The sequence below is a fragment of the Erpetoichthys calabaricus genome, chromosome 4, assembly GCF_900747795.2.
Source record: "Erpetoichthys calabaricus chromosome 4, fErpCal1.3, whole genome shotgun sequence".
Lineage (NCBI taxonomy): Eukaryota > Metazoa > Chordata > Cladistia > Polypteriformes > Polypteridae > Erpetoichthys > Erpetoichthys calabaricus.
Window position 1 is genome coordinate 101,916,186 of NC_041397.2, and position 26,217 is coordinate 101,942,402.

Consider the following 26,217-nt stretch of genomic DNA (forward strand, 5'->3'; position numbering starts at 1 on the left):
AAGTATCACAGGATGAATAATTGGATATTAAAATGAGATTTTTTTAACCAACAAAGTAAACTGCAAAAGTGATAATCTTACAGATCTTTTATGTTGTAAAATATACAGCTATTAGTAAGTTAGATACATTAAGTAGATTCTAAGAAGAATTAGTTAAGATTAAAAAAATGCTTATTCATGTGTAGCACATATTAGCTATAATCAATCCATCCATGGACGCAAAGCACAATTTTATATTGCAAGTATTTCAAGTTTTTGAATTGTTAAGGAAAAAGTATTTAGTGATGATGCCACACAGAAAGTGCAAGACCCCAAATGCCGTAGGTCAGCAGAAATAACTACTGAGGCTCCACAGCACACCACTGAATATGGATTTTCAAATGGATTGCAGCTGGCTCGTAAGGTTATACAAGCATCTATTTTAAAATGTCCTAGCATAATATAATCAAGTCAAGGTTTGACAGACTGATGGACCTGCTATTCAAGCAAGTACACCTGTGGCTTCCTTTAATTCCAACTTTTGGTTTTAAATTACTCTCTTTGTTGTAAGATGAATCCGTGACTAATTTCCTATCGTACAGGTGGCAAACCAAGCCTTCACGTAATTCTGAACTTGTTATCCCAGTGGGTAATGGCTTGAAAGGTGAGCAACAGCTGTGGCAATGAATAATAAGTACAGCTAAGCACAGAAGAGTTAGTGTTACAGTGCTGGGTATTGCAGTGCCAGTTGTTTTGATTTCTGCACAGGACTGAGAAAGCTGTGTACAAAAAAGATTAAGACAGCAGTACTTAATTAAGACAACATGTAGCAATATCATCGCGTGAATGTTTTTATTTTTTGATCATTCATTTTAATTAACATCTAAATTCCTCAAAGAAATAATTGATGCATAGAATAAAGTCCTTCAGGAAGGCACACAACTAAATAAAATCTCAAAGATTTATTTGTATTTTTGTTTACACTTATTTATTTATTTATTTACCAAATATTATAAAGCACCGTTTTGTTATCGATTTATATAAGGAAAATGAATTGCCATTTAAGATGATCTCACATGTTTTCCCTTTTCTTTGTCTAGAAATGGACAGGAAACACCAAACAAGTAATCACAGCATAGAGCATTGATGAAAGCCATAGATCTTTGATAAAATTATGTGTTACAGCTAGATGTAAGGTTACCAAGCAACAAACAGCTATCTGCTGCAATCCTGAAAAAAAATTCCTCAGGACTTCTTCAGAATTTGTACAGGTCTTAAGAGAGAAAAGCAGTCATAGAAAACAAAAATAAAACCCAGTGGCATGCAAAAATAGATAGACCTTAAAATTTATCATGATCTTGGGGGAAAATTTTCTACTGGTCTGATTTACAAGAAACTATAACGAAATATTACTTAGTGGTGCTGAAAAAAAAAAGAAATTAAAATACAGCCACATCTGCAGCATAGTCGAAATAATTCAAAGTAGCCAACCTAAGTCCATTAATTTCTTGTCATTTTTCCTTTTTTAACTTTTATATAGAAGTAGAGGTTGCAGTGCTTACAACTCCCGGAGATTAGGTTCAAATCTCAGACTTGCCACTACCTGGTGGAGTTTGTTCTTACCAGTTCTGCATAGTTTTTTTGTTCTCTGTGCACTCTGAGTTTTCTCCCACATCCCAAAGACAGGTTCCTTGGTGAAAGTAAATTGGCACTGTGTGAGTGCACTTCCTGATGTACTGTCACCCCATTCAAGGCATGTCCATGCCTTGAGGTAAATACTACTGGTGATAAATTCCAAGCTGCCATGATCCTGAACTAGATAAAGCAGATACCGATAATCAAAGGATGAATTGCTACATAGGAGGGCATGGTAACCCAATGTTTAGTGCCTTATGGCTCTGAATGAAAAGGTTAATTAAATGACTTTGTGGAGTTTACATATTCTCCTTGTGTTTGTGTGGAATGGAAGTCCACATGAGAATGCTAAACATTTCTTTATTTGCACAGAATTGTGCACAAATGTTTCAGTCAACGAAATGAGCCCCTGAATTAAGTAATTCACCTGCTTTTATACTTTTTTCTAATTACCATCACCTTATCTAATATATCATGTCATCTGACTCTTAATATGCAAAATGTTACCACCTCCTCCAGTCAACTAAAGCAACCAGTAATACCTGACTCTTGTTGGGTGTTTTGCAGATTGTCTTATTGATCTTAGCACCACTTCATAGAAGGGGTGTATGGGTTTTCAAATCAGTTTATCTCTGCTTTCTGTGGGGGGTGGGGGGTGGGGATTAGTACTCATTTATCTGATTCTAACCTTGGAAAATTACATTGGTAGTTTCTCTAAGACAAGGCAGAGACTTAATGCGCTTAAGCTTTAAGTTACATTTAGTAAACCTTTGAGTTACATTCAATCCTTTTTCATGTTTTTAATAATTCATTTTGTTATACAGTCACTATATATAGACATATATATATATATATATATATATATATATATATATATATATATATATATATATATATATATATATATATATATACTGTATATATATATATATATATATATATATATATATATATATATATATATATATATATATATATATATATATAAATGTAATACTGTAATGGATAAAGGAGTTGAGAAATAGAGTTTATACATCTGCCTTATATGTAGAATAAAAGGAAGTAATATGTATACAAAAACAATTGAAAATTGCTGGTGCCATTTTAAGTAGCAATGTTTTACAGTAAAGTTCATTGAACATTCTATTTGTTTCTAACTCCTTCTGAGCTGCTAAACTGACAAAGAGGATCAAACCAAGATGATGAACCGCTTTAAGTCTGACTCATTTAAAAAACAAGGTATGGCTTACAGATATTTTCTTATTTCCCTCCTACAGTGCTATAAAGAAAATGCCCTGTATTACTGAGCATAACATATTCAGGTCTAGACTTACTGCTAAGACAATGGTGTTCCACAGCTGTGGCTTGCATTGATGTTTTAGCACCATTTTAGTTCTCACTATCAGAAAAAAAGTTCAATAAACAGTGCATCATCACAACTGCAAACGGAACCTAGATCAGGACATTTCTAGATGAAATTCAGTTTCCTGTACAATGTACTTTTCTTGACTACCTGAAGCCTGTGGTGTGCATGTTTGCCCACTCTGTGGCATGAGAGATGCCTCACTCAAGTGTTTCCTCCTAGATGAAACAGGCTTAAGGTTTTAGACCATTGAAGTAGAAGTTCTCTGTACATTGTGGAACATGTACATTTTGTAACAGCCCTAGACTTCCTAATTATTGGCGTTCTCAAGAAAGTTTATATCTTTCCAGGTATGTTGGCAAAGAAGATTGCTACTGAAGAATGGAAGATATTCTGGAGTTATGAAGGATTACATAGTCTATATTCAGAGATTAATCTGGACATTTCATAATTATTGGACAAATAAATACTCAAACACAAGATGAGTACTAATTTCTATAATTTGGAGGAACAAAACTGTCATAGTTTTGCCGGAACTAAGTCCTTGGCTTTATTTGTATTTAATGTTACTTATTTATTTTCTTCTCCTTTATAAATTGTTTTGTTTCTTTTGGTAATTAATGTGTTTATGTCTTTATGTAAACAGAATCTTTAGATTAAGGTGAATGTAATTTAAATGTAATAATTTATTGAATGGAAAATTAATAATTTGCCACTTCTGTTTGTGGAGAAAGTAAGTCCACCCTTGGTTCTAATAACAACCTCAAGCAGGCATTTCCTATAACTGTCTACCAGTCTATAACATTTCCCACACCTCCTTGAAAATTATTTCAGCTGATGTTTCAAATTCCCCCGCAGCATTTCAATAAGATTCAGATCTGGGCTTTGAATTGACTATTCCAGAACCCTCCATTTCTTTATTTTCAGCTATTAAATGGCGGATTGTTTAAGTTCATGATTGTAATTCCTTTTTTTAATTTCACTAACTATCTTAATTTTTGTCTCATCTGATTTCTTTGCTTTTGTAAATTTTTAATTTTTATTTTTCAATGTCTGTTTATTTTATAATAATATTGCTGTTGTTTTCTTTACTTTGCAGTGGTTATTTTTGTTCCTGCCTTGTCTCTTAGTTGTGGAGGCCAGGGGAAAGGTGCACTGAGTTTGATATGTTTGCCATTCTCTAATTTTGCTAAAATTTGAGTTGTATTAGGTAGTCTGGGATTCTATGATCTTGAGTCTTTATGACTTGACCTCTTTGTCATATTACTGTATTATGCTTTTTTATATTTGCCTTTAGTATGGCTTGACCTTTTTTCTTTACTGTATGTTTTGCTTTTTGACTTAGTTTCTTAATTAATTATATTAAGTCAATAAACCAATTCAACTTTATTATTTGGGACTGACGGTCTTCATTTCAACTCTTAAGCCAAAATCTCAAGAGCAACACACATGCCTACACCATAAGCAATGACGGTCCATATGACCAAGTCTTCCTATTGTACGCATGAATAGTATTGATGGGCAAGAGAACTAGGATTGGGCATTTCATGTAATTCTGGATTCAGAGCTTGATTATGTATTTCTACAAAAGGGATGTTTTAAATTTTCTGAACGTTTACCTGCAGGTTTGGTTCATTTTCTCTCACACATTCTTAAATCAGGCTTGTTTCATTTTTTTAAATATTATTTTTTTTAATAAAAAATACACATAATTACTTGGTTATGTATGTTCATACTAATAACCATCCTGAAAGCAATTCTTTCCATTTGATAAGATTTGAATTGCCATTCAATATGCTTGATAACTGGAAACCTGATGATTCTTCAGAATATAGCAACATATCACTCTTTTTTCTAATACTAGAATGGTATGCCTTGTTAAATTAATATAGTGATACCTTAGGGAGTCCGTGCTATGCTGTAAAGCCAACATGTATTCAGTTGTGCATGAGAAGACCCCTATAGGACTTACGAATGGTGATTGACCATAGAAATGCATATAGAGGAGACTGAAAAAAGCTGCAGAAAATGTCAAAACTTAAGGTATTTGTGTGTAAGGATCATAATGATTCTGTATGGGTCTGTTCATTTTCTCTGACATGAATATATTTTCCTTTGAACCTTATTTTTTCCCAATGCACTATATTATGCTGATTTTTGTTTCACTTTTGTTTTGTTCATTAGTTATGCTTTTGGCATTATAGATTTATTGTATTGTTAGGATTTAGTATTCCTACGTCACCATTTTGTTTTTTATTGGGGACTGCAATTTTACAGTAGTACCGATTGTTAAGACCCAGACAAACCTTGCTAAAGACACAACCACAGAAGTAACATTGTGTTATGTCATCAGCACGGTACTTTTTAAAACAGTTCCATGTGGGAATCAGTAAATCTGTAAATAATTCTCAAAGGATTACACATTGCAAACCTCTTTTTTTATTTAACATTTATACGTACTAAATATATTGGTGGCTTGCCTTACTGAAATTGCTAGTGTTATTTAATGAAAAATGCATTTAGATTTAGATGTCTCACAAAATCACTTGATGTTTCATCAATCTGTCTGTTTTTGAATTTGCTTCTTACAGTGAAAAGCAAGAATTTAGAAGGAGAGATAAATATTGAGTATTGGATACTGGGTTCATGAATTCCTTGTCCATCACGATAACCCAGGCTCTGTAGTGATTGTACCATTTATTTTCTTCTTTTTTTTTTAAACTTTAGAAGTGTCCAACAGCATATAAATGTAGGTAGACTTTATTATACTAGAGGGAAATTTGTTTGCAACAGTAAAGTACAAAATTAGAAGATATTGTTACAGAGATCCAACAGATACAACAAAGACAAAGGCATAATTACTTTGAACAGCATACAAAATAATAATACAGAATTTAACATTTAGCATCATCCCTACAAGTAACAGAATTTAAAATGCTTATAGCTCCAGGAATAAAAGAGTTCTTAAATCTGTGGCTCTTTACCTGTGGAAACATAAATTTGCAGCCTGGTGACAACAGGTTGAATTTAGAGAAAAAAGGATGGCTTTCTTTCTAACCTGTTTGCAATACATTTCAGTGATAGAGGTCTGCTGTGAACCAATCTTACTGCTAATTTTTTTTAATGTTGTTAAGATGATTTATAATCTTGTTGCTGAGGTTTCCAAACCAACAGGTAAAAACAAATATCACAAAGGATTCAATAAAAGAGTGTCATTATGGGTTTGTCCACTTTAAAACAGTTCAGTTTCCTAAGAAGGGAACGTCGTGACTGCCCTTTTTTACAGACTTGCATTGTGTTAAGAACAAAGTTTAGTTTGTTATCAATGATTGTTCCCAGATATTTGTATTGTTCTACCATCTCCACTGTCTCCCCTTTAATTAAAGCTGAGACATTGGATGGTGGAGAGCACCTGAAATCTACAACCATATCTTTTGTCTTGGAAATATTTAGTTGTAAATTAGAATGATCACGCCAATGTACAAATTCATTGATAATAGGCCATGGCATGCACAGAATCTAATTAGCAGAGAGAATGAAAGGCTAGCCAAGAATGCTTTATCAAAGAACAAATCAGTTTATTAGCAAAATGCCTGATCTACTGTAGTTCCTGTTTTTCTAATAGACTGTCTGTAATTCACCAATGGTAAAGAGTCCCACCAAGTTACCAGCTATTGACAGCAAACCTAGATAGGCTGCAACTAGACTCAGTAAGCCACATACATCTCAAGCAGGAGAATGTAGTTGACAGGATCAGCAGTCTTGCTGCTAGAAGCCCAGAGACTATGAACATGTGAAGTTTTAAGGTGGTCAGAGATGAGTGGCTGTGAATGTTGGATGACAAGATCCCAATGCATATTAAGAATCAGGACCATGTAGTCTTTTGTTTAGTCTTTACCTCCTCCAATATTCTAGACTTTGCCACATAAAGTTGCTCCATTACCCGGTCAATCAATCAAATTCAACACTTTGAAAGTTTAAGTAAACAACGTTTCATTCATAATTTGCCACTTGGCCTCTGTTCACCATTCAAAAAGGTCCTGCAAGTTTTTTTGTTATAATGTTTAAAAAATTGCTTTCATTAAAAAAAAACATGCATTAGTCATTATAAATGTACATTGTTGATATGTATTTAATATGATTTTTCTAGCCTTTTCTGGATTGGATCTGTGTCAGTCAATGCCTACTGTTCTGAAAACCTAAGTATTTAACAGATTCTACAAAAGAGATAGGGGAATGCAGAGTCCATCTAATCTTGTTCATCTGATAATGTAGGCTTTGAAATAATTAGTTATTTGGTTTACTTCACATAACAGTAGACAAATTAAAACAGTACCTTCAGGTTTTAGCAAAAATGAGCAGACAAGAGTAAAATGAAAGTTAATTTATTGCAGAGCAATGTTTTTATGTTATAAACATTGCTTTCAAAGCTAAATTAATTTTGCTTCATATGGCAATTAAGTTTGCCTATAACTGAATGTTTTTCTTTGTAAGAGATTGTGCTTTTTAAAAATATATATATTTGCATATTTTACACATTGTGATTTATTAGAAAAGTACTAACCTGTTTGTAGTCATTCAGCTAGCTTTATTAATTTTGTTTGCCCTTAGTGAAATTGCAAAAAGCTAATGTGACTTAAATGAGACACTGCTGATAGCGTGTTATAATGTTCTCGTAATTTAACAAAAATGCATTGTGTCAGGTACCTTCAGTTTGACTTTAATGCATTCAAGCTGTCCTTCTTCTTGCTAATCAGCAAGATATGACTTGTGCATTTGTTAGACACAGGCATTAGTGAGTCCCTAGGGCAGGTGACTCTATGTAATGTGAATGCTCATCTCTTATTATGAATCTGCAAAAATGGCAACAGGCTAAATTTGCTTTTGAAAGCTGCCTAGATCTGAATATTTCATATCCTACTCCTAATTTGTATTCAAGAATTAACGCATAATAATTTATTTTCTTTAGAAATATTCAATATTAAAATTGCTGAAACCTAGTACTCTTATATCACATCTTCTAGGATCACACCTTCTAAAAACCAAATAAAATGCTGCCATGGTAATGTATAATCAATTAGTGCTGTGCTTTTTTTAAACATCTGAACAGTGTGGCTTTATCTGCCCTTGTAGACTTGAAAGTGAGTCTGAGGGCAGAAAGAATGTAGCCTGTTGCTGATAAGGTTAAGGCACCTAATGAAAAGGGCAGAACTGTCTGAAAGTCACCTGCATAAAGAAGAAGAGAAATGGCAACTCCATGTGGTAAACTGAGCAACTACAGTGTCTGTTGGATGAGTTTTCAAGTGAGACAGCTTTATTGTTTGAGACAAGGAGGTATGCTTTCTAAAAAAAAAAAAATCAACTGCAGATTATGAGCCAGCTACTGGAGTTCATCGTAATGATTTTCAAAATCTTCACTTTTTTCTGTTTGGAATGTATGCATGTTTATTCATTCATTCTCTTTTATTTATTTTCTGAAACTAATTGTTCCAATACAAGGTTTGGAGAATTTTCTGGCAGCACTAAGTGGAAGGATAGGAGGATTTTCCCCAGTTTTTAGTGTCTGTTGTAGACAGAATAGGCATCAACCAATTTAGAACATAATATAATGGATATTGTAATATAACGGGGCAACACCATCTGCACCAATCTGAGAACCCCATTTAATCTGAGGCACGTCCTCATGGAAGGACCAGTGATCAACCATTGTTTTATAGCTCATCTCACAAATACATCCATCCTCTTAGAGAACAGAACCCAAAATGAATGACAACTTCTGGTTGTCTCTTTTTTTAAAATGGGATTGAAGGAGTGAGGGCTTCCAATGAGAGGACAGAAGTGACTTGAATGGTTTGCCTTGAGGCAAGGGCAGTGACTAACTGTGTCACATCCTTTTCTTTCTCCATTTTTCTCACCTGATCAGAGTTAAAGGAGCCCTCCTGAGGCTTGTGTGTACAATTAATCCAGGATTAATAAAATAACAGTGGGAGGTCAAGCTTTTAGTTACAAGGCCCCTAAACTGTGTAATGGTCTGCCTGCTACTGAAGACTCGCTACTTCACTTTAGCATACCCAGACTAGAGCTCTTGATTAACTCTGCATACCGAATCTCTATTGTTAGTCATTCGCACTAAAACATAAGTAATATGATAGTTATAATTTGTTACTAACCCTCACCTATTCTGTTTGTCTCCTTGGTACTCAAATGTGGCACTTGGTGCTCAAGCACTAATGCAAAGTTTTTGTCTGCCTAAGGAAAAGTCATCCCTGATAGAAGAACACTGGAATCATCGGGTAGAATGGTCCTTTCATCACACTGGCTGGCCCAGCACTGACTCAGCTGTTTCAATGGCAAGCAGGGGGGAGGCAGCTTGATGGTGGAGGTCTCCAGGGCTCTGAACAATTCAGAATCCTGTTATGTGATATAATCTACTCTTGTATTCTGCTCTGTATTTGTACTACTGTAGTATTACATTGCATTGAGGATTACTTGTGTTCTGTTCTGTATATTGTATTGAATTTTCCCCAATTTTTAAACAACCACTGCACTGACCAATCTACCTGGAAAGGGGTCTCTCTCTGAATTGCCTTTCCCAAGATTTCTTCCATTTTTCCCCCTGTAAGGGTTTTTGTTGGGAGTTTTTTCTTGTATTCTTAGAGAGTCAAGGCTTGGGGAATGTCAAAAACAGGACCTATTAGAGCCCATTGCAGCACTCCTTGTGTGATTTTGGGCTATACAAAAATTAATTGTATTGTAAAATGTATGTAAGAAATGGTAAACGTCTATTTTATAGGGAACCCCTATGAGCTAATTTATGGTACTGACCTAACAAACATAACATTCCCAGACCAGTTTAATCCAACTCAGGGTAGCAGGAGGTGGAGCGGTAGGGCCTATTCCTAGCAGCCCTGAAAGCAAAGTATTTGTTTTTAATAAAAAAGACACATAATTACTTGGTTATGTATGTTCATACTAATATCCATCCTGAAAGAAATTCTTTCCATTTGATAAGAGGTGAATTGCCATTCAATATGCTTGATAACTGAAAACCTGATGAAATTTCAGAATATAGCAACATATCACTCTTTTTTCTAATACTAGAATGGTATGCCTTGGTAATTAATTAATATTAATTAATATAGTGATACCTTAGGGAGTCCCTGCTATGCTGTGCAGCCCACATTTATTCAGTTGTGCATGAGAAGACCCCTTGGAGGACTTATGGATGGTGATTGACCATAGAAATGCATATGGAGGAGACTGAAAAAAGCTGCAGTAAATGTCAAAACTTAAGGTATTTGTGTGTAAGGATCCTAATGATTCTGCGTGTTCATTTTCTGTGACAGGAATATATTTTCCTTTGAACCTTGTTATTTTTTTCCCAATGCACTATATTATGCTGATTTTTGTTTCACTTTTGTTTTGTTCATTAATTCATTAGAAAATGTCCTGTATTACTGAGCAAAACATATTCAGGTCTAGACTTACTGCTAAGACAATGGTGTTCCACAGCTGTGACTTGCATTGATGTTTTAGCACCATTTTAGTTCTCACTATCAGAAAAAAAGTTCAATAAATAGTGCAGTAGGGCCTGTCCCTAGCAGCCCAGAAAGCAAAGTAGGAACTTCCTATATAAAGTGTGCCAAGGGTTATTTACACACACACATACCAAAACTTATATTCACAAAGGGCCGATGTGAAATTAGCAATTAAGCTAAGTGATACATGGAGAAGTGGGTGGAAAACCTGAGTGCCAATAGGAAAAATCACACAGATATGGGTTAGAATGTGCAAACGACACAGATAGCGTACAAATGCAGGGTTCAAAACCAGAATGAGGTGGCAATTCTACCCATTGTGTGACCATGCTGCCCCTGAACAAACTACCAACCTCAAAACCAAGAATCAGTTGAACAAATAAAATTTCACAAGATACAGTTATGCAGTACATGCCAAGTCTTTATGGCAACACAGAGGAACACAAACCCCAGCATGAAGCCAACATTGAAGAATAACCAAAGTCCATTAGTCTTTATGACTTAAATATAAATGTTAAAACTATACTATTCTATAGTCTCTTAGAAGTATACTAATCTACTAGCATGTAGTTAGTACACTTCCCAAAATGTCACCTTGTGACCTTAAGTTTGAAGTCTGACAAAGTAAAACGAGAAGTAGTTTTGTATATATGCTCAAAAATGTAGGTAAATCCATGGTTATATTCATGCACCTAGGCTTAATTATGAATAAGAAATTAATCCACTAATAACTTTAGCAAAAGACAGCTTACACACCACGAAAGTAGGTTGACTTTTTCAGCCTACATTCTTAATTTCCACTAGCATTTGTTTCCAGGTTTTTGTGAATTTTCGTTTAAGAAAGAAACAGTGTATTTTTCCATTGTTCACTTACATGCTTTAGTAACGCTATTTTAAATATATTAATAAAATATATCAAAATATATATTCTTCAAAAACTGTAATAGAATGTGTATGAAGTAGTGAGACCTTATTTATTACTTTATTTATTTATGCTTTTTGGGAGTTATTGCCTATTGCTATTAAAAGTTAAGCAGTCTGCAGTTTCACTTAGTGGTGGTAAATGTTGATGTATGCATCACTAAAGTGCAGAATTCTTTCAAAAACTGTCTTCTCTGCAATGCCAGGCCTAAAGATGCATTCACATACCATGTAAATTTTTTGAGGTATTATTTGTGACATCTGACCTTCCCAAGTTATTGCCAGTATTACAGCAATTTTCTGGATTCATCCAGGTTAGGTGGTTGCCCACCAAATTTTGAATGTACCAAGTCCGACTCCCTTTAGTTGCCTATTACAACAGGAAGAGTTATATATGTTTTATTTAAACAGAGGTCATAGGGCTTACCCTCCCACTTTATTGTGTCTGTGTAAATTTCTGGTCAGTGTTTTGGGATAAATGCCAAGAGGTTAGTGATTTGCTGTTGGACCTAATTAAAAAGCAATCAAAGATTAATTATAATTTTTTTTCATGAAAATAAAAAAGAACCTTAACAAATGAAGCTTGCAACGACATCACTCCAAAAGCAACCCAGCCTTAAAGATACATTATGTGACTGACTGTTATTTTCTTGTGCTATATTATTGAATTAAGTGAATTGTCAACAATCAGAATCTAGTTAATTCTGATAGAATTGTTTTTTATGAATTATTGCACTGAGAGATACAGTACCATTTCAAGGGCATTTGCTTGAAATTTCCTACTGGGATGCTTGTATTTCCCATCTGCCCCATAGGGTGTTAACAGAGCATTAGTTATTAAAATGGCAATGGTTATCTGAACAACAGCAAAGTAAGCAGTAGCTGCTAAGCAGGACACATAAATCACGTTGATTATACATTTAACTGAAACTGGATGAATAAAGAAAAAAACACATCCAAGCAGTGCTCAAATTGTATTAATGCCAGTGTTCACTTAGAGAAACAAATATTAAACTCCTGCAGATGCCTGTTTTCTTAGCTAAAGAAGTGGCCAAGGAAATCCTAAGCAGTTTATCATGCACCACCTAGACTACCCATAAGTGATGTGTGGTACAGGCAGATAAATAAGAAGAAAAGAAAGCCCATCTATCAAAGCTGAAGTTTACTTTTCTTGATGCTTACCTGGGTGCTTCCTATATGTAGTCTGCATGTTATCTCAATTTTCACATGGATTTTCTCAAACAGTATAAAGACAAACTTTTAATTTAAATACACTTCTAAATTTGGACTGGTGTGAGGCAGTGTGGGTGTGTGGGCAGTGTGTCTGTTCAATGAAGCCAGTTTAAGAACAGTTATTCATAGATTACTCTTGTATTTCAACTCTTGCATTGCCAGTGTAGGAGATGAACCACAATTAGCCTACTTGGCAGGATTTTACTCACCATCCAGTTGGCAGAATCCTGCAAATTAGCAGCTATTGTGACCACAAGGGTGTGCCAGGGAGCCCCAAACCACAGACACAGTAATAATTCACACAATATATGAATAAAATAATGGTCTTTTATCATCATCAAGCACTTCTTCCCAAGCCTCTTCCAGCAATCAGCCACAATAACCATACAAATCAATGATACATCAATAAACCTTAATCCTTCGGTCCTCTGATAAGTTATGTCCACCACTTCCTGACTCTGACTCCCTGATGTTAGGCACTGGACACTGAAGGGCAGCACACATATAAGCTCAGATAGTTTTTTTCCTAATTAAAGAAGCCAGAAGCAGGCTTACAAAGCAAGGCTATAAGCATATGAAAGGAAGATGAACCACAAACCAAATCAGACCTCAAATCTACAAATTATACAGCAAGAAAATGAGAAATGGTTGAGCACTGCATATGAGCAGCTCTTAATAATTCAGTTTATTCCATTCCTTTAGTCCAATTGACTGTGGGCAGTAACTGCAATATAACAGTGGCTTCATCCTAAGTCCTTCACGTACGTCTTTTATTTCTTTATTTACAAAATAAGGTTCTCTATCACTATACAGTAAACGAGGTATTCTAAACCTCAGAATTACTTCTTTCAGCAAGAATTTTGCAACAAATATAAAATTAGCTTCTTTATTTGCTACTGCTTCCATTCTGTTGTTTCATTTTAATAAAATCCATCTTTACATGTGCAAAAGCACCTGCAGGGTTTGATATCCTGCCACAGTTGTAGTAAGTACTTTATTTACAATGAGTTGGCACACTGCACAGTCAGCACGATATTGCTGAAGGTTGAGAAACCTGGAGAGAACCATGTTTGTCTAATCAATTTTACCATGCCTCTCTTTAAAAAAATAAGAGTAGCCATGAACTGTTAAAGCTAAGCATGAAAGGAGTGACCAGGGTGTCATCATGTGGGCATTTGATGGGTACTATGCATAACTGAATTGAATCCAGGACTGTCCTTTGAAATCACGCTCAGCAGTCTGGAGATCTTTTAACTTATCAACAGTCAGAACATCCAAGAGCACTGTGAATGGGGCTTGGATAACAGGCCCATCTGCAGATATGGCTGCTTATTTGATGTAGTAATCAGCCAAAGAATTTCCCTTTCGCACAGAGGCAACGTTGTTTGCAGCATGTGACAGTGCAGGTCAACTCCAGCTCCCCTTCCTTTCTGGAGCCTCTTGAATCCGATACTGTTGATACTGCAACCGAGATGAGCCAGGCAAATGAGGACACACTAAGCAAGGGGATGGTGAAAAAGTTCAAACGTGCTTTTAATAAAAACCAAGTCCAAAACAGTGTTCAAAGTGCAGTGCCTCCAAACAGCTCCAGCCAGACCATCCGAGGTCAGTACTCTTCCTGTCATCCTTCTCACACCTGCAGTCGTACCTCTGATCCCTGGAGAGGTCATCTGCCAAGCTCACCCCACTCCACACAAATTTTCAGTGGGGAGAAACAGCCCCTAGAGCACCAAAACCTGCGCTACTTTGCAGAGCCCCTGATCGCACTGCCTTTCCTCCCTAAGTGGCCAGATTGTCCTGCTCTTCAGACTCTTTTTAACCTCCGAAGCTAATTCTCTTCTGACACATTCCTTCCTTTTTCCCTCCCAACCCATGCAGGCTCTTTTTAAAACTGTTAGCCAACTGGGTGCAGTTGTGAGGAGTCATTACCTCTGCAGCAGCATTGAGGCTCCTGATTGATCCACCTGCCTCTGCACGTGAATGCGGCACAGTCAAACAGTGCCTGCTGTAGCCGTAGAATGAAACGTCTTTACACAGCACATTTCACTTTTTGACTGCTTGACCATTTATTTTCAGGGCACTGCACTATAGGTCTATTCATATATGATAAATAACAAACTCAATCAAAACTTGTAAAAAATGTATTATCAACAGTAAAGAAACTGTTACATGACTAAAAGTCTCCATATGAATGAAAGTCCTAGAAGCATGGAAGCACCTAGAGTGCAGGATTAGAAGTACATTTGCCACAAATATAATGTGTTTCTTTGCACTGTCCACACTTGTTGCACGCTATACATTTGGTAGGTGGTGACTGTTTGTGTTCATTTGGCGAAAAATGTCCATGTAGTGCTGTCTTGATAATCATGGCGAGTCAAATGCCTTATAATGAAGAAACGCCTCTGGTGCAGCTATCCGCATCAGTACCAGAGCCTACAGATTCCACATCATCCAATTGATTGTCAAGAACTCGATCACTGTCATTAGCATCAAAATATTAATCTTGCAACAAATGTATTTATTTCAAAACATCAGCAGCTTTATGTCTTTTTCGCAATGGCATAACTGTGGACTGTTCATTTATAGCACTATTTTATGCAAGATGTTGCCACCAAAAAAAACTTCTATGAACTTTCACTAGATGGCAGCACTATAGTAGGTTTCTAAGGTACGACAGGAAACCTTGCCAGCTAGCTTTGTTATAGCGGCTGTATACTGAGATATGAGTTCTCTCATATATGGCATTTTGACACACCTGATGAGATACAATTTAATTCCTACCTCATGTTCAAAGTGTTAATAATAGCCAAAGAAGGCATAACACAGTTAAAAGATCAAAGAGACTATGCTTTACAAGCGATCCTAATTTTTTTTCCTAGATATTGTTTTTAATTGTAATAAAAATTCCAGCTTTGAATAATTAGTATTTATATAAAAGATAGAGCCCAACAAAAACAGTGAGCCGGATGATTAGTTGTCTCCACCACAAAGTGACAGCAGAATGTTTCGATAGTCTCCTGAGCAATCACCCTTGATGAACAAGAAAAGTGTCTTTCCATACATCTTCAAAACTTGTACCTTAATGTCAAGCATGTTGACTTCACATAGAGACACCTTGACTCTAATAAGGATGCTGTCAGTGGTTCCCAGGCCCTTCATAGATTTCTAAAGACGTTCTGCAAAGCAGACAGGAACACATCTTCCAAACTGCCAGACATCTCCATTTTGATACTCTCTTCAATGTCCCGGTTGGAAATCTTCTGGTACTCCTCAAAAACTTTTATTACTTGTTTTTTGTTCCTTTTGCAAAGAATCGTCAGGAAAGTCACTTAATTTATGCCCCAGCATGCTTCACCAGCATCAAAAATAGCCTGGGCATTCTCTTTGACCTTTACAGCATCCACGTTTTTATTTTCATCTCGTTTTGCCTTAAGAAGGGACACTAGAACTCTTTGAAACATCCCAGAGGTGTCAGAGCAGACATCATCCTCAAGGTTCTTGCCAAACTCCTCCTTGTAAGTAGGTTTAATTTCCCTGATCTATTAATTATCTCTAGAGGCAAGGATTTCAATCAGACAGGCTTCATCAGAACCCAGGCACTTTATTGCATGGTGAAGTTCATGGCCATCATACACTGGAGCAGGCATCAACAATCCTAGCACCACCTTCTCAAAATGCCCAGTCAGTTCAGACTTGATTTCATCAGCCAAATCCTTTCCAAAGGACGCTTTAAAAGCCTGTTTGATAAACTAGCGCTGGGCAATGGTCCTCTTTGCAATAATATTAAATATGGCAGCTTCATCAGTACCTGCACCCTTCATGGCTACCCACAGCTTTTTAGCATCTTCATCTGCATTAAATTTTGGGTGCTGCATTACTGTTCCACGTGATCCAATCGCTACCATTGTTACAAAGGGAATTTCTGGGAATGCTGGGATGCCTGTTTGCATGAAGACTGACAAAGAGCGATCCTAATTAATTTAAAAATTCCCTATTTTACCAAAGAGTATCACTTTGAACAATAACAAATGCGTATCAAGAATTTGCTGCCTGATCTTTACCCAGTATACAATTTTGTATAAGTGTGAATAATTGCACTGCCTGCTCAGGAATGTAATGAAAAAGGCATTATTTTTCTATGCAGGAAAACTAAATATACTATCTTTTATTTAGTATATACTAAATAAAAGAAGCAACTAACATGCATAAACAGGAGCCATTTAGAAAAAAAAGTTAAATCAGAATTTGGAAGTGGCAAATGTTTAAGTCCTGAGCGTACCCAGAGGAAGCAAAAAAAAAAACCATGATAACAACTAATACGTTCTACTGAAATAGGCACCTCTTAAGCTTCAGAGACTTGTGTAGGAATGCCCTCTATTCCGACAGCAGTGACAGTTTTAGAAGATAGAGGAAGGTTAGGAACTTCAGCTCACAAAGACAATAATATAGCTTTAGTATCCACCAGAAGGCATAAATTACAGTCTTCTAAAGTAGTGTTTATAAGAAGTTCCTGAGATCTGAACAAGAACAATTTAGTACAAGAAATGGAATAACAAAAAATTCTGGTGACAGTGATGAAAAGGAAGAGTTCACGCTGTCCTAAGCATCACAAAATGGATTGTGCACAAGAAAATGAGTAAAATTACCCTGGACTCTTTGGGTGTTACCTGCCTGAGGTGGAGGTACTGCATTTCTGAAGAGACCTGTGAAACCCCTACTACCTCAGAATGATTGCTGACCCTTCCTTGGACAGTCATCTATCCAGTGATTATCACAAATAAAACATCTTTCATCACTTATTTATTAGGAACCATTTGCAGTTATTTCTGCTTTGCCACATTTGGCTTTTATTCCTCCATTTTCTACCATGTCACTGGCCAGCCATGTTCTCAGGACCTCCCAGAAAAACATAGAGTCTATGCCTGCTGCAGCTTCTCTTATGCTTTTACTTTCTAATCTTCTTTTGAGTTTAAAAGTGACACAGCAATTCATTTTATTCTATCCTCATTTGCACCTGCCCAGTCAAACACATGCTGATTTATTAACTGATTAACCTTTGGAAGTAACCCATTCACATGCATGTCCACAAAAGTGTCTCATTTTCTTCTATCTTTAACCTAATGATTTCTCAAAATTCTTTTTACAGCTATCTCAGAACTCAAACACTGACTCGTCTACGCTGTCTGAGCACAGTGCTTAGCTTTAAATCAATCTAGCGCACATTCCCTCCTAGTTTCCCAAAATGCCTTCATTTTAACCACAGCTACACAATGAATTGTTAGACTTCGTCAGTTTATCATGAAAATACAACACTCTGAACACAACTGAAATATAATATTCCTTAGAATATCCTATTTATTAACTCAACCCCCTATTAATCTCAGCTGGTTACTGAGTTTTAATTCCATGTGTAGGTCTGAGATCGGACAGTTGTGTCTTTTGCATATGATGCCTTTTACTTGTGGCAAGCACTAGTAGGGCCATCATGTAAGCAGTTCAAGCTAACTGCACTATCAGACATCCACAAGTCTCCCAAAGTGTGTAACCCACCTCCCATAGCACCTTCAGAGCTTTCTTGGGCCCCTAAATCAGAGCCTATTGAATGACCTGCAGTAAAGTTTACATGATTGCCCATTTCAGATGTGGACTCTGCCTCTGGTGCTGAGATTCTGGACACTAAATATATAGTTCAGTGCAATCAATGTCAGAATCATCATTCTTTCATACAGTACATACTCCACTACCTGTTCTAAATTAAGGGTGCTGAGCCCATTATTTTCTATTCCTACTTCAATGCCAGGCAGGGAGTGTTCAGTCTGTCATCTGAGCAACATAATTATCGTTGAATAATTGTATTCCTCATCTCCTTTTTAGCCAATTAATCATTTAATAGTTTTTTCTGCAGCAAGTTGGTTTCTCTGACTTTGTGCATATCCTGGCTATGTCTATCTATTATTTTTCAATAATACTTTATTCAAATGTGACCACCTTTGTGTGGCCACCGTAATCCTTTTATTCATTCTTTTTCTGTTGACTTATTCCATTGTTTCAACCTTTTATTTGCTATACTACCATAGTTATGTTCCATAAATAAAACATGGGAAGCCCTTATAGAAGGTAAAGAATGCCCGCTGGCATTTTCAATATTCAACAATAAAGCTGTTAAAAGATCATGAAAACAGGAACTTTCTACTACAGTAACAAAGGTTCACCAGCACTCAAATCATAAGTCCAACTCACTACGTTGGGAAAGGGGATCTCATAAAAAAACAAAAACCTTGGAATGTGGTCAGGATTTCCTGCAGTAGGTAGGCAACACAAGACTGGACACCTGGATGAATTGTATCCCACTCCTGACACCAAACTGTGGAGGTAATTCACCTTTCTTAAAGAAGTGGAATGAACAACAACAACATACCACTAACAACCAATATGAAGCCAATAAATATAACACCTTTATTGGAGGAAAGCATCAAGAAGCTATGACATGGTAATAACCAGTTCTGACCAAATAATCAAAGGCAAGTTCTTTTATGTAACTACTTCGGCAGATAAAAAAAAAAAAAAAACTTCTCTACATCAATATCTGCAGCTTAGATATTACTCATCAATGTTCCAATAAAACGTGAAAAAAACTTGTTTAAATGTACTCTGGCTATAAGCAACACTCTTTTAGCAATATCAATCCCAAAGAGTATTCCTTACATTTGTTCAGCTGGCCTGACGTGAGTTTAGTCTGTTTTAACGAAATGCAGTAAGGCCTATAAACCTTGCAATAAAAGAAAACCATCTTTTCTCCCAAATTGCTGTGTTCTATTGCATATAAGTTAAAGGTAGATCCAGCTTTAAGTGGGTAAGGCAAAGAGAACAGTCCTGATCACAGTCCCAGGAGTCCCAGGCCCTTACATACAGTAAACTGCTTAACAAGCCAAGCCAGAAAATAATCACATAGGTTTCAAGGGACAGGATGAACACCAAAAATACCTGAAATGCATAGCCATGTGCAGAGCTCTGACCAAATACCACCACATACACATGGCAAATGACATTTCTTCACACTTTGAGGATGCTTTAAATGGCATTTACAGTTCATTTTATCTGCTGTGCTTAGTGACTGAGAATTGGAATAATTGAATTTAATTTATTTTTGGTTATTCATGTCTAGTGCTCAGAGATTTGGTAGACAAAGGCAAAGATACAGATCAGTATTAGGTACAAACGCATAGAAAAACATATTCATTGTCTAAACTAGGGAGCTTCGCCCTCTGCTCACTTCACACACCAACCCCAGTGTTTGGTTTTCCGGATACACACTTTTAAGATTTTTTTTTCTTGGAATTGTTTCAATTTCATTAGTTTCACTTTTATTTCAGAGCATCGTTAAAAACAATATTTGGAATCTTTCGAGTCCCAACATGCGGAATCATTTAAATGAGATCCGTGAGACATGTGTTTAATGACTTTGTACCATAATTCAGGATAGGTTTCTCTGTTTGGAATTTCAGCACAGACAAAACGATCATCAGCAGTTAATAATTTTTTTTTGCAAAGTAACCAATACATGCATGTGAGGTAAACCCCATTTTTGAAATTCGATCGTGCAAATGTATGCACAGATTTGACTGAACACCGTTTCGAGTTCTTTCAATAAAATTAAGACTTTCTGATAAAACAATCTACTTACGAAAGTCGGAATATCCTGAGCCGATGTAGCAGGTGGCATTGTTTTCAAGAATCTCCGGATTTCTGGCCATTGTGGATTGCACGTCATTATAATAAATAAATCTGGCCGACCGATAGTTCTGGATATTTCCATTGCTTCATGATATAATTGTTGCAATGCTCTTGGACTATCTTGATATGATGATGGTAATATTACTGCTTTACCTAATTTGAATTTGTCTGAACTATTGATTTTTAAATTTTGAACGTGATCAATGAGACCTTGCATATGTTCCATTCTAAGTATTGCCTTATTCGATTTAATTAAGAAAAGACGATTAGCTTCGACTTTAAGATATGCATTAATAATGTAATGTTGCGTTAGACCTGGAGATGACAGAAATGGGTTAAACACGTTGGAACGTATTGCTAATTTTGCCCAGAAATATTGCGTTGGTGTTATTTGTTTTTCTGAATTCGTGTGTTTCATATTGTATGACCATCCTGTTTCTCCATCTGGGAAAAGCAAAGGAAAGAGTAATGGATCATAATGTGGTGAATTATTAGACGGAAATGTCGATTCATGTTTTGCTTTTGGATAAACATGAATATCTACTCTGTTTTTGATATTTCCGTCTTTCTAAACTATTAACGCTGATAATTCGTCACATGTTGGTTTATAATATAATAATAATAATAATACATTTTATTTATATAGCGCCTTTCCCATGCTCAAGGCACTTCACAGAGTTTAAGATAGAACGGCAGGGTATACAGTATATAGCATTGTACAAACCAGATAAATAAACAAAGAAGATTAAGACAGTAAATTCAGAGAAAAAAAAAGAACAGACAACATAATTGATTGTCTGCACACACACACACACATAGGTTACATGAGCATCTTGACATGAAGGTAAACTGAGAGAAGGGTAATAAAGTCAAGTAGAGCTAAACACCTTCCTGAACAGATGAGTTTTGAGTTGTTTTTTAAAAGAATTCATGGAGTCAGCTGACCTGATTAATTTCGGTAGGTCATTCCAGAATCTGGGCACTATACAGCTGAAGGCCCTGTCACCCATGGAGTGTAGATTAGTGTGAGGCACAACAAGATTGCCAGAATCAGAGGACCTTAGTGAGTGGACAGCCACATAGTGATGGAGGAGGTCACTGATGTAGTTTGGCACAAAGTCGTTTAAGGCTTTGTAGGTTATTAGTAGGATTTTATATTCGATTCTGTAAGGCACAGGGAGCCAGTGAAGGCGGAGCAGGATGGGTGTTATGTGCTCGCTGCTGCTGGTACGAGTAAGGACTCTTGCAGCTGAGTTTTGAATAAGCTGGAGCTGTGGTATAAGATTAGAAGGGGCACCTGCCAGCAGCGAGTTTCAATAATTGATGTGAGATGTGATGAAAGCATTGGAAAGTTTCTCAGCATTAGAAAAGGAGAGGAAGGTTTGAACACGGGATATGTTACGGAGGTGAAAGTAAGAAAGTTTCTTAATGTGGTTTATGTGGGCAGAATAAGAATGGGAGGAATCAAAAATGACACCATGATTCTTTGCAGCAGAGGCAGGTCTGATGAGATCACTGCCAAGATGGACTGGGAAGGAGCTCGTTTTAATAAGTTGCACTTTGGTCCCAATTTGCAGGAGGTCAGTTTTGTTGCAATTTAATTTTAAAGAGTTCTGCTTCATCCAGGTATTAATTTCACTGAGGCAGGTTGTGAGCTGAGAAAGCTCTGATGAAGTTCCACTTTTAACATTGAAATAAAGTTGAGTATCGTCTGCATAAAAATGATAACCCAGTCCATAGCTAAGAATAATATGGCCAAGGGGAAGCATATAAATAAAGAAGAGAAGAAGGCCGAGGACAGAGCCCTGAGGAACTCCTTGTGTGACTGGCGCTGAGCTGGATCTGCTGTTGCCAAGACTAACAAACTCTTGCCTATCTGTCAGATAGGACTTGAACCACTGGAGGGCAGTGCCAGAGATACCCAGCATGTTCTCCATTCTGGACAGTAGAATGTCATGTCTGACAGTGTCAAATGCTGCACTGAGGTCTAATAGAATTAATATGCTGGTTTGTCCAGAGTCTGCTGCCATAAGCAAATCATTGGTTACCCGTAGCAGAGCAGTTTCACAGCTGTGCCGCGCCCTGAAACTAGACTGAAAGGGTTCCATCAAATTATTTGAAGTTAAGTAGCTGGTGAGTTGGGAAGCTACAACACGCTCAAGAGCTTTTGACAGAAAATGTAAGTGGGAAATAGGTCAAAAGTTATTAAGATTGTCAGCATGAAGACCAGACTTTTTTAACATTGGGGTTACAGAAGCGATTTTAAAAGTTTCTGGCACAAACCCAGTGTCAAGGGATGAATTTATTATTGTTGTAACAGTCGGGATTATGGCATGAAAGCAGGATTTAAGTAGTGTGCTGGGGATGGGGTCCAGTACACAAGTTGTTGTTCTCATCTTACAAAGCAGGTTATTAACAAACGCAAATGTGACTGGTGAGAACTTAGAGAAGGAGCTGGGTGGAGTTGGAAAACAGGAAGAGATATAAACAGATGATGTATTTATGTTAGTTGAATTATTTAGATCTTTAATTTTGTTATGGAAAAAGTGGAGGAATTCCTCACAGACTTCAGTAGAAGAGGTAGTTGGGCCAGATGCGGGTTCGATTAGTTTATTAACTACAGAAAACAAAACCTTGGGTTATCGTGGCCACTTTCTATTATTCTGCCATAATGGGTGTTCTTGGCAGCAGTTAGTGCTTCTCTGTGAGCTCTTTGGTGGTCAGAGAAAGCCTGGATGTGCACGGTGAGGCCAGTCTTACGTGACATTCTCTCAAGGTGTCAGCCAGCTGCTTTCATAGATCGCAATTCTGAGTTATACCATGGAGCTGAACGCTTAAAGGAAACCTCCTTATGTTTTAAAGGTGCTGTTTTATCTAATGCTGAATGAAGGGCTGTGTTATAGTGGTCAACAAGATTATCTAGTGTTGGTGGAATAGGTGCAGACAGTAAAAGATCAGAAAGGGTAGAGGGACAGATATGTTTAAGGTTTCTGTAAGAAATTTGCCGTTTGCAGATAAGAGGAGAGAGAGATAATGAGACAGTGAAAAGTACTGCTTTATGGTCAGAGAGTCCCAGATCAGTGCTATAAGTGTTGGCAACAGATAGTCCAGATGTGCAGATCAGGTCCAGTATATGACCACCAGAGTGGGTGGGAAAATCAACAAGTTGTGTCAAGTCAAAACAGTCCAGAAAGGATAGGAATTCATTTCTCAGTTTAGATGTGGGGGTATCAATATGGATGTTGAAATCACCAAGAAGGATCATTCTCTGAGAGTAAGAGCTTAGGTGGGTCAGATGTTCCGTTATGAGTTTAAGAGCCAGGCACTCAAAAGACAATGGACAATCAATTGGGATTCGTTTGATGTTTAAGTCTACTCTGACAATTACTGCAAGTCCACCTCCTTGTCTTGAGCTGCGGGGCTCTGTGTGGAAAGTGAATCCAGGTGGAGTTGCCACCATAGGAAATGTAAATTTGTTCGGTTTTTGCCAAGACTCCGTTAGACACAGTATATCAAGTTTGGTGTCAGCGATGAATTCTGACAGCACCAATGCTTTGCCATTAAGAGATCTCTAATTAAACAGCGCAATATTAGTTAATGAGGCTTCTTTTTGCACAGAGCCGTGATCAGAGTTTATTTTCACATAATATAAATTCGGCACACTGACACTTCTATTTCCAGGGCCATGAGAAGGATGGCGTATTCCTGAGCAAATGCCGCTGATGGTCTTTTCATTCGCAGCCCGGTGGTGACGGCGACCTGACCCGCGATGTACATATTTTGGGCGCCGCAAATATATGCGTGCGTGGTCTTTCTGATTCATATAGAAATCCAAGAAAACTTATTTGTCCGTGTTTTGCAGATAAATTTCGTGTAAAGTGCGATACCTTTGGACGTATGTATTTGTATCCATTATTGGCTGTATAATTTCTAATACGTCCGATCGTTTAACTCTTTCGATTCTATGTTTCATCGCTTCTCCGTGATCATAAATATACACCTGACTGAACTGTGGTTTCTTCTAAATTAAACTTGTTGTTGCTTTAATTATTGCTGGACCACAGATTCTCATAGCGTATGGTCCATTCTTGTGTAAATTTACGTTTTGAGCATTGAATGATGTGAATGCGAAAAGATTATTGTAGACTCTGATATTTTGCCTGTAGTGTTTGTGGATTTCACTTTCACCAAACATCAAATCTTTTAATTCTCTTGGATATGCCTCCTCATTGTATATAAACACTACTTTTTCCTGATGGCAACACGAATTAGTCAATCTACAAGTCTCTAACTTAAACTTCAAAGCCTATGCAATATTTACATACTTCTGATATATCACCTATATCCATATATTCGATCTCTATTCGCCTTTCTGTTATTTCTCCGAGTAATAATTTCCCTTTGTTTGCGCTAATGCGATCTTTACTTTCTTTTTTTTTTGACACTTTCGTTTTTTTCTGCTTTTATATTCTGTATCTTGCTCTGCATGTGTATCGCGCCTATGTTTTTTTTGAGTCTTTTGAATTCCACTGTTTTCATTATCTCTAACCTGCTCTGCATGTGTTTGGCTCCTTTGTTTTTTAACCTGTTTATGACATTTTACTTTGTTTTCTACTCTTTGTCTTTTATTTCTGACCTCGCTTTGTCCTGATTTTTTTCAATTACACCTGGTCTGTGGTGATTATTTTCCCTATAATAATTTCTGTTTGTTTATGCTATTGCAATCTTTACTATCTTTTTTTGATACTTTTGATGCTCTGCATTTGTATTGCGCCAACATTTTTTTTGAGCCTTTCGAATTCCACTGCTTTAATAATCTCTAACCTGCTCTGCATGTGTATCGCGCCAATGTTTTTGAACGTCTTTATGAAGTTCTACTTTGTCTTTGCCTCTTTGTCTTTTATTACTGAGCTCGATTGGACCTGATTTTTTTTCAGTTCCACTTGTTCCAGACTGATTATTACTTTCCTTATTTTCTGAATTTGCACCTCAATTATTCTTTTCTTTTTTTCATTTTTTTCAATCCAACGCTTTTGGGTCTCTTTTCTGTGTTGTTCTTTCTTCTTTGCTTAGTCGTCAATGTTTCATCTATAACGTATTGTCCTTATATGCTTTATATGCGCTGAGAGCCCTGGATCTGTGTCTGCTAAAAGCCTTTACACGACTGAGTGTTTTGCTGCCCGTGGTTTTATTTGATATTAGTTGAAAGTAGGGCGTGTGTTGCAAGAATCTCATGTTCTATGTTCCCGCGAGACGGTCCTGGGTCAATCTCTTGACACAAAGTCTCATGTTTAAGGTCTCCGCGAGAAGCTCAGAGGACAATCTCTTTCATCTCGCAGGTCTTTTAAGTGTCTTCTGTGAAGATCACATCTCATCTCCCTAGTCTCTCCCTCCCAGGATTTTTTTTTTACAATAGAGAGATAGAGAGATATGTACAAAAGGTATTCATCATATGTCCTCAGGCTGAAAAAGGAGGCCTTCCATGTAAGGTTAGCGCAGGAGACTCCTGAAGCAGCAGAGAGGTACCGACATGTCAAAGGGCTGCAGCCTTGGTGGTCAGGGAAGCAAAAACCTGGGTGTGGGAGGAGTTTGGAGAGACCATGGAAAACGACTATCAATTGGGCTCAAAGAGGTTCTAGCTAACCATCAGGAGACTCAGAAAGGGAAGGGATTGATTCACCCTTCCCATTCTCAGCAAAAGTAGAGAAGTGCTGACCCTTACAGAGGATGTTGTCTGGTGGTGGAAGGACCACTTTAAGAAGTTCCTTAACCCAATGGATATGCCCTCTGTGGAGGAGGCAGACCCACAAGCTG

General features: G+C 36.9%; 1 pseudogene; it reads right to left on the minus strand.

Annotated features, from left to right (window-relative positions):
- Positions 1 to 15,639: 15,639 nt before the first annotated feature.
- On the minus strand, positions 15,640 to 16,635 carry LOC114651352 (annexin A4-like; annotated as a pseudogene).
- Positions 16,636 to 26,217: the final 9,582 nt, after the last annotated feature.